General features: G+C 42.8%; 1 protein-coding gene across 2 annotated transcripts in view; it reads left to right on the top strand.

The window, feature by feature from the left end:
* The first annotated feature begins 1,175 nt into the window (after positions 1 to 1,175).
* GPR156 (G protein-coupled receptor 156) overlaps positions 1,176 to 14,351 on the top strand; it is a 111,761-nt gene continuing 98,585 nt past the window's right edge. Inside the window, exon 1 of one of the 2 annotated variants that reach the window (XM_069554738.1) lies at positions 1,176 to 1,449. The gene's annotated coding sequence lies outside the window, so the exon portion shown is untranslated. The remainder of the gene's footprint in view (positions 1,450 to 14,351) is intronic. The other variant, XM_069554741.1, reaches the window with a different exon arrangement.

Below are 14,351 nucleotides of genomic sequence, written 5' to 3'. Positions count from 1 at the left end.
GTTTATATACAACCAAAGAATGGTTGTTCATTTTAAAACGCATGTTGCCAATTGCCATGGGATTGAAGTTGAGTCAGAAACATCTTCTGCCTTGCACCTATGACAGTGGGGAGCCAAGAGGACACAGCCAGCTGTAACATACAGACCAACTTAGTAAGTGTTGTGAAGCACAAAGTGTTGGGAAAGAGAAGTTAATTGATCTCAGATCTGACTGGGAATTTCTGGAAGAACATTGTTAAAGGAGAAGGCATCTCAGTAGGCTCTTGAAGGTTTGGTAACAATTCAACAGGTAAAGATGGGGATGAAGAGAAATCCAGAATAAAAGAACAGAGTGAGCAAATCACACAGGGGCATTAAACAGGATATATTCAAAGAACGGCAATTGGCCCAACACAGTATAACTGGAACACAGGTGTTGAGCAGACAGAAGGTTAGAATGGTAAACTGGTTTCCAACTGTGAAAGTAGTTTAGACTGTATTCCACTTGCAGAGGGGGTTACGGTGAGCCAGGGTTGGGGAGGGGGGCGGCCGCGGAGGTTTGTTTATTTTTTCAGGAAAGCAACATTCTTAGTTCTGTTTTGGGAGTAGGAAGAGGCAGGAGACAAGACCACCAGTTAGGAAACTTAAAATGATTCGGGCCAAGGTAATCAAGTTTAACAAGAGCAGCAATATGGGAATGCAGAGAAAGAAGATTCTACACACATTTTTGAGGGAAATAGGGCAGGCCTTGGTAGAAGATGTTAAACCTTCTGTGCCTGGCAGCTGAGGGCTTGCGGATGCACCGATTTGAGAAAGAGAACACTGCAACTGAAAGTGGGAACCAGGCTGGGAGAAAAATCCCACTATCTTGCAGAATATACAGGGGCTGTATATAAAAGAGAGGAGAAATTCTGAGGTAAAACAAATTTATCAAATTGGTCCCGCTCACTTTCTGCATGTTCCACAGGAAAGGGTCTGGCTGTAGAGAATGAGAGATCCGGGGAAAGTCCCGGGTAAAATCTCAGACCTAATGCCCGCTCTTGGGAACTGGAGCCTGAGCGTCTTTCTTCCTGCTCCGCTGCCGAGACCCCCCGGGACAGCCCCGTTCAGGCGAAGGAAGCGCGGGGCGCGGGTCCGCACGGCCCGGAGCGGCCGAGCGCGGGGTCCGGCGCAGCGCGCGGGGCGGTGCCAGGGGAGGGGCGGGAGGCGCGGCCCCGCCAGAGCCCGGCCCGGGCGGCCCCTGAGGCACCCGACGTCCCGCGCAGACGGCAGAGCCGGGCGCCGCCGTCCCGCCGCCTCCGCGCCCGCCTCCCGGCTCCCAGCGCGGTGATGGGCGCGGCGCCCTGCGGTGCTGCTCCCGCCCCTCCCCGTCCCTTCCGGCCCCGCGAACCGGCGAGAGACCGGGGCACCGCCGGCTTTCTGCCGCCAGCCGCGGGCCTGGCGCTCCTCGGCGGTCCAGGACCTGGTGAGGTGAGCAGCGCGCCCTGGAGGATCCCGTAGGCGGGAGTTTGTAGGAGCGCTCTGTGGGCAAGATATATCCACAGAACGTCAGACCCTTAAATTCTGAAGTAAAAAGTGGAAAGGGGGGAAGGGCGTTCTCTCCTTTGCAGAATCTGGGCCGCTTCTTTGGAAACGGTGGAGAAACTATCTTAGAAACTGGAGACGAGCCCGGGGTCCCTGACCAGGGATGCCCGTGGCAGTTTGCTGAGGAGAGAAGCGTACTGGTATTTGTCGGGAAGAGGGGCTGCGGCTGTTCCGTTTTCTTAAACAGACGATAGCCTCCTGAAACGGAGGGATCCGAGAACGGCATGTGGACCCCCCCAGAGGCTCTTCACGGGGCTTGTCCCCAGACCTGCCTGTGGGGGGGAATGCACCCTAAGGGTGCCAGGTGGCGGGTAGGGTGGACTCCCTCACGAGGGTTGTGAGGTCCTGAATACAGAACGTTTTATTGCTCTGCTTTCTGTCGAACTGCCTTGTTTCGGGCAGAAAGTCGCCCGGGAGCTGCAGCATCCTTGTAACTTTATCTGAAACTAGAGGCCACTTGTTAGATCGGTGTTTGAATGGTGGATATCTTGGTGTACTTGCGGCGCTGCGGAATATGAACTTTTGAAGTTTTTCTTTAAAATTGATTTTAGTTGTTATCATTTTAGAATAGGAATCTGTGGGGAGAGACGTCATGGCATGCTCTAACTCTTCCCTTTGTTGGTTTCGTAGGTACGTGTGTGCATGAATAATAGGCAAATTATGTCCTAGCCTATAATGAAACATCTTTTCCTGGTGTAGTCCTTTAACCAGGGTATGGAGGGTAATATCAAATTATTCCATACCTACGTGAAGTGTGGATTAAAAGCTGGAAAATTTGTGATGTAATTGTATGAGGCAGCTAGGCCTGCAAAGGAAAACTAATTTTTCTCTACCAATGGCTAAATGCAGCACAGAAGGCCTCCCTGCAGGCTGGGTAGCAGGCAGGCTTGTAAAACAGTAAGTAGCTTCTTCCTTTGCTGCAGTTGGAGCAAATGGATATGGAGATAAATGGCTGAGGATGTGGTAGTATACAATGCAAGGCAGTTCGAGTCTGGAGAATAAAATGCCTTGGCAGGCTTTGCTTGAGTTAGAGATCTCTTGGGAGGCGAGTGGTGGCTCTCTGGTCCCAAATTTGCCAACCTAATTCCACTTCAGGGCCATCACTGTCTCTAGAGTGCTCCCTGTATTTCCTGTTTTCTCACTCCAGCTTTTAGCTTCTCCCTGTTCCCCAGTAAAGTCTAGGGTTGAGCCTGGCAGACGTCGAGTTATGGTGGCCTCGGGATAGAGAACTTCCAAGTCTAGTGAAAGCAGAATTGTGGCCCAGGGAAGACTCGGGGTGGGCAGGGTGAAGCAACTTCCAGCCTAGACTTCCAGCCTAAAAGACTCTCAAATAGTGGCAGAGTGATACAGACAGAAGGAGAGAGATTCTCTCAGGTGGACAGTAGGTGCTTAACAGTTTGTTTCCTGCTCAGAGTTTTAATATTTCCTTTTTTGTTGTTTGACCATAAGGGCATTTCCAGATGGGGTTGGGGGAGTATAGAACTCTGAAAAGTCCCTCCTCCCAAATTTGCATTTCTTTCTACTCTCTTGTAGGTTTTTAGAGAGTAAGTGGGGGCAGGGGGGGAGAGAAGAAAGGAGCAGTGGGGCTCTGCCTTCCCACAGAGACAATGGACCATGGACTGACTTGGGCCCAGAAGTTGGATTTGAAAGTTGAAAAGAATGTTCCATGTTTCGTTAAAAATCAGAGCCTTTATTTTGCAGAAAGGCATTGAAAACCATAACATTCTCATTTAATACCGATGAGTTCTGCTTGATAAGGGATTCAAGTCTCTACTTCTTTTTTTTTTCTCTTCCAACATTTCATTGTGAAAAACTTCAGACATACAGAACTTAAATTGAAAGGTGGTCAAGAAATAGATGTGTGAAGGATATTAACATTTTGAGTAGGAGAGGAAAGGATCTTATTCTTCCGACTTTTCCTTAAGAATCCTAGGCATATCTCTTCATTGCTTCCTTTTTCCCATTCTTAAAACATGTGTGTGTTTAATCGCTCAGTTGTGCCTGACTCTTTGCGACCCCATGGATTGTAGCCTGCCAGGCTCCTCTGTCCTTGGGATTCTCCAGGCAAGAATACTGGAGTGGGTTGCCATGCCCTCCACCAGGGGATCTTCCCAACCCAGGGATTGAACCCAGGTCTCGCTTACTGCAGGCAGATTTTTTACCATCTGAGCCACCAGGGAAGCATAAGTTGGATGATATCACTCCCCTGCTTAACATTCTCCAGTGAAATAAGATCCCTCACACTTTTAATAAAATCCAACTCTCTACCGGGGCTTATCAAAGCCCTAGTGGATCTGGCCTCTTTGACCTTATATCTTTCCCCTCACTTTACTGTCTTCCTTGCTCTTTTCTGCCTGAACACTCTTCCCTCAAATATTTACACTGCTTCTTTCCTCAGTTCATTCAGGGCTCTTTTCAAATGTGACCTCCTCCATCAGGTCTTCCTTGACCACCTAATCCAAAACCACACTTTGTCACTCCCTGTCCTCTGACCCTAATTTAGTTTTCTTCACTACATTTACTATTATCTGGCATTGAATAGTATGTCTCTTTCTTTATTAATCAGCTCTATATTCTGTACCTCAAATGTAAGCTTCGTAAGGACAAGAAATTTTTTGTCTTATTCACGGCATATTGTAAGCTTAATAAATAAATAATTATTGAATTAATTAGATAATTAAATGACACAGATAAGGCATTGCCTCCCATAAGGGTGGCACAACCCTTGGTAAAATACTAGAAGTCCTTGTAAGTGATTCAGGTTAATCAATATTTTATAGGTAAATGATGATCCTGGAGATAAGTAGCCACTCTTATCCCCACAGTGCTTTGAAGTTGAATCCTATGTTAGAAACTGGGCTAGTTTTGACAAACCCTCATCCCAAACAAGATATAAAAAATTTCAGTTCTAGAAATTTCCCTCATGCCCCTTTCTAGTTACCCGCCCCCCCACCCCCAGAAGCAACCTTTGTTATAATTTCTCTTATCATAGTTTCTGGTTCCTGGACATCATATAAATGCATTCACACAGTATGTACTTTTATGTCTGCCTTATTTTTTCTCAGCACAGTGTCTTGAGATTCATCCTTGTGGTTGTGTATTAATTGTTCATTTCTTTTTATTCCAAGATGGTATTCAACTGTATGAATATCTACTTTTTATTTACCCATTCTCTTATTCATGGATACTTGGGTTGTTTCCACTTTGGGGCTATTTTGAACACAGCTGCCATGAACATTTTATAGAGTCTGCCTCACTTTAAGTCCGATGTACTTTATGTGAAAATCTTCATGCCACCAGTGCTGAGAGAAATATGGCAAGATTATGGTGGCTGTGCCCAGTATGGCAGCCTGCCTGTACCCCAGCAAGCGCCTTCTCCAGACAGCCCCACTGGGTGCTGATCTCTCTCCCACTGCAGAGGGAGAACACTTGAAAAATGAGGGTCCAGGCAAATTGGGGAGCCCTCAAGCATACTTTCAGTGTTTCTCAGTCCCTAAAAGAGACTGTAGAATGCTGCCGCCATTGCTCCTTGTATTTCCCTCCTCTTCTCAGCTCCCCATCCCAGTACAAATTGACTCTAATCAGCCACTGAGCATTCTGCTCTCAAGAGGTTTAAATATTTAAGAGTAAGAGTCTTGTTCAGAGCCTGATAAAATATTTATGTGTTTCCATGGGGCATTGGTTTTCATCTAGGCTTCTCAAGGTGTTTTTCAGAGACTCTTGTCATAATCATGAGCTACTCAGACAGAGATAGATGATACAGCCAGAGAACATTGGTAATACTGAACCCATCTTGCAGAGTGTCTTGCTTTCTAGGGATGCGGGAGAATGAGCATACAGAAAAATGGGCATTAACAGTATTTGGATCAGGAGACAGGCTGACAGCAGTGACTTGGAAAAAGCAGAGTCTGTTAATGGAGTACCCCTGAGGGTGTGAGCCGAGAGGGGATGGTGGAAAAGAGCTTGTCAGCATGAGGAGGGATTATTTAAGATGGAATGCATTCATCCCAAATAGAAGAATAAAGGAATAAGCCTTTAAAGGACACAGTTCCTTTGACACCGATGTAGACAAGGCATGTATAAGATAGCTATGCCGAGTGCTATAATTAAGTTGTCACACCTGCTATGAAAATATGGGAGAAGGAGTGGAGGGTAGCCAGTGTTTCCAGGTTGGGGGAGAGAACTAGCTATCTCAGGAGAAATTGTTATTTTCTTCTCCAAGAAAGAAGTGCTTTTTGAGTCATGTTCTGAAGGAGTTATGGCTCTCTGACTGGCAGCTGTGGTGTGGAAGGGCATTTCCAGGCAGAGTAACTTGAGCAGACATTCGAGTCAGGGCTGTAGTGCTGGTGTGGCCTGAGTAAGGTGAAGAGGGGGTGTCAGGGAGGGTTAGAGCAGGTTTGCAGGAAGAGATAAAGCAGGAGAGCGAAAGGCCAACTTGTAAAGGACACAGGAGCATGGACTTTAGTCTGTTTGTTGAAGGGAATCATGTAACTTTTGATTAGGTCAGATTTTGAGCAATTCTTGAGCGGTGCCTCTAGCCCAAGCAAGGCCTTGAGGTCTGTTTATGTCCAAGGCACTTTCAGAATATTCTGCTGTGTCCAATCCAGTCTAGAGCCTTTGTACAATCTGCTCTAAAGGATGTAAACAGAAGGAGGTCAGATTCATTCAGTATACTCCTGGGACTAACCAGAAACAGGTCTCATCCATCACACAAATACTCCGAGTCAAACTGAATTCATAGGCTGTATGCTACATCCTCTGATGGCAGCATACATTCTCTTTCGTGGCCACTTTGGCTCAGTGGGGGTGCATTTGGGAGGATCTAAGTACCCCTTTATCACATGAACCTAAATCTGAGTCTGTATACTTCAGGCTGGGTTGCCAGGCAACAGAGGACCAAGTGATGAGACAGGCAGACCATCGCTACAGAATTCAGACTTGTTTTGACCCGGCTACTGGGCAGTGACTAGAGAGGCAACTGGTAACAGAGGATTGAGGCCATGCAGATTGACAACCCATAGACAGGACTGTTTAGCCACCTACCACGTGTGTTCCCTTCAGATTCCTATTCAGAAGTGCCTCAGGATGTTTACTTTAATGTATAATAAAAATAGGGAGGCAAGAAGGGGTGTGAAACCTCTTCATTGTCTCCACTTTATGATGTTTGTGATAAGGAAGAGATAAGTAGAAGTGATGGTCCTGGGGAAGTCAGTCCTCAGCGCAGCAGTGAAGAACTTTGCCTATGTGTAGATTAGCTGCAGAGCTCTGGAATTCTGATGGGGAGAAGCGATTTCTTGGTGTGAGGACAGAAAAAGGCATGGAGGACCCCATAGAGAAACTTCATGATTCTGCCCAGGGTCTTGCTGTTTGGAACTTTTCTCTTGCGGTGGTGGAAACAACCAGAAGAGAATGCACTGGGCCTTCCCATTGCCTTCTGCCTATGCTGGAATGTCAGCCCCTCAATCAGCACTGTCAGCTCCCTGGTTTTCCCAGGGTAACTGGGAAGACCCTGAGAGAGGAGGCAAAAGCGAAAGTCTTAACTAGGGAAATAACAAGACTTCAGACTAACAATATCCTTCAATATTTAAGACATTCTTAGTTTTCTGCATGAAGTGAAATCTCCCAAGGGCCATGTTTGCTATATATTTCCTCCGAACAGGTGAAGAGGGTTCATGCTTAATTGAGTGCCTTTTCGTAATGGACATTTCAGTGATTGTATGTTGTTCCCTGGCCTGCTTTTGGATGTTGTTTGGAGATTGGAGTAAAGGGGGAACAGGAAAGATGACGGCAGGAGACAGGAAAGGGAAGAGAGTAGTGACTGGCTGGGGTCCTAGGTACCCGATTATCTGCAGGTGAAAGACTGGGATGAAAGAAGATCAAGTAACCACCCACGGGAATCTTTATGTGCAAATATTGCTGACTGCCAAAGTCAGTTGTGAAGAGAAAAGAAGGGCTGAGACATGAGGCTGCTGTCAGTCTGAGGAATATTAATACAGGCTTGACACGCCAGAACACATAGCTACACCGCAACCATGCATGCAGATCCCAGCAGTAATGTCCAAACCCCTTCACACTTCCATCACATTCTCTCATATTCATGTATAATATTAGTTATATACGTGAGATATTTGTAAAGATATACAAATGCAGACCTACTTTAAAAAGTAAGTATAAAGAAGAAAGCATTCTAAAATATTAGCAGCAGTGGGATTATGAATGATTATTTTTCTCTTTTTCTAACTTATCTGTATTTCCTATCATTGCTATTATAAGCATGGATTTCTGTGATACTCAGCAAAACATTAAGTAAAATAATCTTTCAAGGGGCTCAGTAGGGAGAAAGAAGAAAAGACATACATGGAGGACAGCAGGATTTTACCAGAATAGAAAAAAAGATGTTGGAAAATGAATGAAAATCACAGAAGTGATTTTGTCAGGAAGATGGAAGGGAGAGTAGGTGGAGATTAGTAATGTTTTCTCTATTTACTGTTATTTACTAGACTTGTTATAATGAGTGTGTATTACTTTTATATTTTAAAAATGCAATAAATTTAAAATATAAAAAGAATTTATTGAGACTATTATTTACAAGTAATGCCAGTGGAGTGTATAGTCACTTTCAGGCTGCTAACTTCTGCATATTTTTTGTTCATTGTTGAATATCATATATTTCTTGCTGCCCCACCCCCACCCCTGCCAAGGATCTGGAAGCTTTTATCAGCATGAAGCCAAATTGCCAACACTAAGCCAAATGTCACACCTCCAAAGCCTTAATGCCGTTCTCTGGGCGACAACTGAAAGCCCCATAATTGGCTTCCAGTGGTCCACCAAGGTGCTAACACAGAGCACTTAACAACTGGACAGCAGCATCTTTCCCAGAGTTTAATATTTATTCCTGAAGCTGCCAGGCCATCCTTATACATCACATCTCTGAAATATGAGACTGGAGTCAACAAAAGCTGTCAGTAACTGGAGTAGTGGGATTTTCCCAGAGAAAACACTGTTCTACTATCATTCAGCTTACTGACTCGAGCCCCCTTTTGGGAACCTCTGCCGCTGAGCTTCTGGAGAGGTGGATGTAGTTTTCACTTCACAACCACTGGCCTTTTCCAGAGTCACTGTCAAGTCTGCGCTTTAATCGGCTGCTTCTAAGGAACACGTGGTGAGGCCTCTCTCCAGGAACAGAAGTTGCTGCCTACCTCTGTGTACCAGGATCAATTTAAAGCAAATGCTGGAGAACTATACCATCCACTGGCATTACTTGTAAATAATAGTCTCAATAAATTCTTTTTATATTTTAAATTTATTGCATTTTTAAATTATAAAAGTAATACTCATTAAAACAAGTCTAGTAAATAACAGTAAATAGAGAAGACATTACTAATCTCCACGTACTCTCCCCTCCGTCTTCCTGAAAAAAATAATTTCTTCTGTCCTTTTCTACATTCAAACCTAGGTAGAGTTCTTTTCTATTTCATATGTAAATAGGATCATATAATACCAGTTACTCTGTTCCATTTTGTTTATTATATTAAGTACATTACTATAGGTACATACATATAGTTAATCCAATTTTTAATAACTATTTATTCCTTTGCAGACATAATTTTTCCCATTATTTTTGTATTGATAGATATTCTAGGTTATCCTCCAGTGTTTTTTCTTTAAAAAAAAAAACAAATTATGCTACAATAAATATTCGACATTTATTCTTACACTTTGGTTTTTATTTCCATAGGAAGATCTCCCAGATTGGCATTTCTGGGTCAAAGGGAACACACGCAATTTTCCTGCTCACTGTGGGTCTCCCCTCCAGCAGCCGTTTCCCTCCCTCCTTTTGTCTTGCTCTCCACTCTCCCGCTGCATTTCTTCAGGGGAGCCTGTGTATGTAGGCAGGAGAGCCCTGCAGTGAGAACTCATCCTTGCCAAGTGTGGATTATATCAGCTCGGTGGGGAGCAGGGTCTGCTGTGTCTTGGTTGCATTGTGTGTCTATCGCTTCTGGTTGGCCAGACTGTTTACAGTTCCCCTTGTTCATTTATTCCATGCTGAGGAATTATCCATGGTCTTCATCTGTGGCAGAAGCAGCCCAATCAGTGGGGAGGGAGGCGCTTTCAGAGAGAAAAGGTCGTTACAGTGCTTTCTCACAATGCCAAATCTGCTATGTTTTTATGTCCTTTCCTAAATAGTTGGATTGAGAAAAATTCTTTGATTACATCCCAGTCTTCTCCCTCTATTTTGAGGGATTTGGGGATTTTTATGAGTATATAGTCAATCAACTACAACTGATTACTTGACATGAGGATAATTAGTTGAGAAGGTAGGGGTCTTAGAACTTAAGGATCAGTGCCACTCAACAGATGTAAACATTTTTAAACAAGTGATTTTACTTAGCCTGTATGAGTAGTGAGCTTCCCAGGACTACTTGGTTTTCATTTTTAGTTTTGCTCTTGTTTGCATGTAAAAATTCAGTCTAGCTCTCAAGACTGGAGAGGAGCAGGATTTCTCACCACACCAGGGCTAGAGAAAATATCAGAGAAGCATTAAGGGAAGCCAGTGAGTATGAACAAGGGAAATGTAAGCAATGAACTGCCAAAGTAGCAAGAAGTATATGGGGTTTTTAAATCCTCAGCTGCAGGCTGCTGTGTGGGCCTATGAGCTCTTGGACATGCTATGGAGATCTGTGATCCTCTAATTTGTTTTAGAAACCCAACTGTGATTCTATGTTCAGAATGCAAACATTAGCTAAGTCATCCTAGATGACTTCAAAATTATAAAGTCCTGTGACAGGCATTTTACTGTTGGCTTCTATAATACATGCTGCAATTTTTGCTTGGTAGCTTTGAAATGAATTTTTATGTCCTAGATTGAAAACTAAAGAAAGAAAAGAAAACCAGAATAGAAGTTATTACAGTTAATTTCTAAGAAGAAATTTTAACTTTCATCTGGACGTGTATAAACCTGAAGAATAAGCATCATTCTTTGTATTAATACATACTTTTTCATCAACTTTTCAGATATGTACTGATGGAGTAAAAATGATAGTTAATAATTGGCTAGTTATAGTCAGTCACTATAATAGGTTTGTCTCATAACTTAGGGATTCTATAATGTATCTTAATTGGTCTCATAGTTAATAGTAGGATAGTTATATTTTATACTGTTTTCACTGTGATTTGAGTCTATAAAGATTATCTTTAAACAGTTTTGTCTCCTCAGTAAAAAAAATTAAGGTGAAACATATTATAATACGTTAAGCATCTGCTTCTAGCCATAATGAACCATCTGGTAGTAGATTGTTGCTCCCATAGGGGACACCTAGAAAATCCAGATTTCCGTAATCTGTTTAAAGGCATAAAAGACCTACTAATGCCAGTGCTTGAGATCTAAAACCTCAGAAAGAAGAGAAATTCATTGAGTGCCCCACATTCTGGGTTGCATTTTCCTTTGAGACATTTGCCATTTGTTAAGTAGCATGTGAGGAAAAGCTAAGAACCCAAGCAAAAAGAAGCTACTGAGAGTCAAAGAAGCTGAGCAGAACTTTCTGCAGCCTGATAGAGCTGGGGAGGGAAAAAAGGGGGAATTCAAGGATACTAAATGAGCTGGGACATAGAGGTAATGATCATGGAAAGAAAAGAGACTCAGAGAAATTAGTGCAATAAATTGGAGCCATTTTCCTTACAAGTCACTTACCAGTGTATGAGTAGCACAGTTGTTGTTGTTTGGTCTCTAAGTCATGACCGACTTTTTTGCTACCCCATGGACTGTAGCCTGCCAGGCTCCTCTGTCCATGGGATTCTCCAGGCAAGAATACTGAAATGGGTTGCCATTTCCTTCTCCAGGGGACCTTCCCAACCCAGGGACTGAACGCACATTTCCTGCATTGGCAGGCCAAGTTTTTATGTCTTAGCTACCAGAGGAGCCCAAGTAGCACAGACCAAGGATTAAAAAAAAGCCAAACAGAAAGTAATGCTAAAAAGCTAAACTCATCAGAGCTGGTGCAATCTTACTATGCTGGGGAGATTAAAATGGGAGTGTTGGGTCCACCAAAGTGGAAGGACCTGAAAAACACTGATGGTTAATTTTATGTGTCTACTGTATCGCCCATTATTTTGGAAGTATATCTGTGAGAGTGTCTCTGGAAGAGATTAGCAGTTGGCCCACCTCAATGTGTGACAAAACCTTATTGAGAGAAATTTAAGAAAACCTAAATAGACAGAGCTATATCTTGTTCACAGGTGCTATGGATTGAATGTTTCTGTCCTCCCCAAAATTAATAGTTGATATCTAGTCCCCAGTGTGATGATAGTTGGAGACAGGGCCTTTGGGAGATGATTAGGTCAGAAGGGTGGGGAAACCTTCATGAATATGGTTAGTGCCTTTATAAGGAGAGGCCCGAGAGCTGAATAGCTCTCTTTCCATCATGTTAGGATATAACAAGAAGTCAGCTATCTGCAGACTGGAAGAGGGCTCTTACCAGAACACAGTCATGCTAGCACCATGATCTTGAACTTCCAGCTTCCAGAACTGTGAGAAATAAATTTCTGTTGTTTATAAACCACTTTTAATCTATGGCATTTTTTAAATAGCAAGTGAACTGAAAGACAATGGATTAGAACATTATTATTAAGATGTTAATTCTCTCCTAATTGATCTATAGATTCAATATAATCCCAATCAGAATCCCAGATGACTGTCATATAGAAATGATAATCTCATTTTAAAATTCCCTGGAAAATGTGCACTGTCTAGAATAGCCAAAACAACTTTCAAAAAAGGAACAAAGTTGAAGGATTATCACTCCTTGTTTTTTCTTTTGAATCAAGAATGGTTTCACAGGTGTATGGATATGTCAAAATTTATCAAATTGACACTTTAAATATTTGCAGTTTAATGTAATTTATACCTGAATAATGGAGAAGGAAATGACAGCTCACTCCAGTATTCTTGCCTGGGAAATCTCATAGACAGAAGAGCCTGGCAGGCTACAGTCCATGGGGCTGCAAAAGAATCAGACAAGACTTAGTGACTAAACAACAACAACAATACCTCAAGAGAGCTGTTTAAAAGCTAACAGGAAAATGGGTTAAAATACAATTGCAAAATAATTTAAAATACCAAAAAAAAGAACATAGGACAGATTGGAAAATAAAACAAATAGTGACATAATAAATTTTAACTCATTTATGTCAGTAATTATCATAAGAATAAATAGAATACTCCAACTAAAAGACAGATTATTGTACTAGATAAAGAATAGACATATTAAAAAGGATTATTAAAATGTTTTAATTGGTGACAGTTTTTCATAGCCTTCATCCTTTTAATGCATCATGCTTTACTTGTGGGTAGCCACAAGTATTTGATTTATGAGAACAATATAAATAAAAACCTTAATTAAAAAAAAGTTTTATCCCTAGCTTCACCTGAGTTGTGGTTTGAAATGAGCCTCCTCACTGGACATGAATGGGTTTTGTAGGAGAGGTTGACGTGGGCTGTGATTCCCCCTTCTGATTTTATATGTAAAATATTACATATTTGTACATGTTTTTCAGAAGAGGGTCAATAGTTTTCATCAGTATTTCACGTCCAAAGAACTATTTAAGAATTATGGTTTGAAGAATGAATAAATTGAGTACTATTCTAGGTGTCTGATTTCTCAGTAGTATGTCTCTGAGATTAATTTTTAGTGTATAATTCAAATTCAAGCTCAGGTTCTCATGGTATGAATGCCAGATCAACAGGTGCAGTGTCGCCTGGGAACTCACTAGAAATGCAGCTTCTCAGGCCCTACTGAATCAGAAACTCTGGTGGTAAGGGCCTGCAATCAGTGTTTTTAAAGGCATTTTCTAGGTGATTCTGATGTGCACTAAAGTTTGATAACCACTGAGTTAAACTGTTCTTAGAAAAGTCTATTCTGTACCCCATGCTTCCAAGCCAAATTTAGGACATTTTGATAAGGAAGTGTCTGCAGAATGGAGAAGGCAATGGCACCCCACTCCAGTACTCTTGCCTGGGAAATCCCATGGCGGAGGAGCCTGGTAGGCTGCAGTCCATGGGGTTGTGAAGAGTCGGACACGACTGAGCAACTTCACTTTCACTTTTCACTTTCCTGCATTGGAGAAGGAAATGGCAACCCACTCCAGTGTTCTTGCCTGGAGAATGCCAGGGACGGGGGAGCCTGTGGGCAGCCGTCTATGGGGTCGCACAGAGTCGGACACAACTGAAGCGACTTAGCAGCAGCAGCAGCAGCAGAATGAACAGTCTGCTGTTAATAGCTTGTATTTTCCATCTTTTTATCCACAGAGAGCCTGTATCACTCTCACATGGTGTCTTGGGTTGCACAACAACACTGAACAACATTTCCAAGAAATCCAGTGTCCAGATTAAAGTGGAATTTAGAGACACAGCATATAAAGTGAAAAGTGAAAGTGTTAGTTGCTTAGTCTTGTCAGACTCTTTGTGACCCCATGAACTATAGCCTGCCAGACTCCTCTGTCCCTGGAATTCTCCAGACAAGAATGCTGGAGTGGGTAGCCTTTCCCTTTTCTAGGGGATCTTCCCTACCCAGGGATTGAACCCAAGTCTCCTGCATTGCAGACAGATTTTTTTTTTTTTTTTTAACCAGGGAAGCCACCAGGGAAGCCACCAGGGAAGCCCACAGCATGTAAGTTCACTCACAGAAATTCTAACAAAAAGACTTTTCAGGGATGAGTCCCGTTAATTCCAAGAGCCTTGGACCTCTGCTTCTTTTGAGGAGTTGGACATTGGTTTCTCAATAGACTGAACT

Source organism: Ovis canadensis, chromosome 1 (assembly GCF_042477335.2).
Source record: "Ovis canadensis isolate MfBH-ARS-UI-01 breed Bighorn chromosome 1, ARS-UI_OviCan_v2, whole genome shotgun sequence".
NCBI lineage: Eukaryota > Metazoa > Chordata > Mammalia > Artiodactyla > Bovidae > Ovis > Ovis canadensis.
This window is presented reverse-complemented; position numbering and strand designations above follow the sequence as displayed.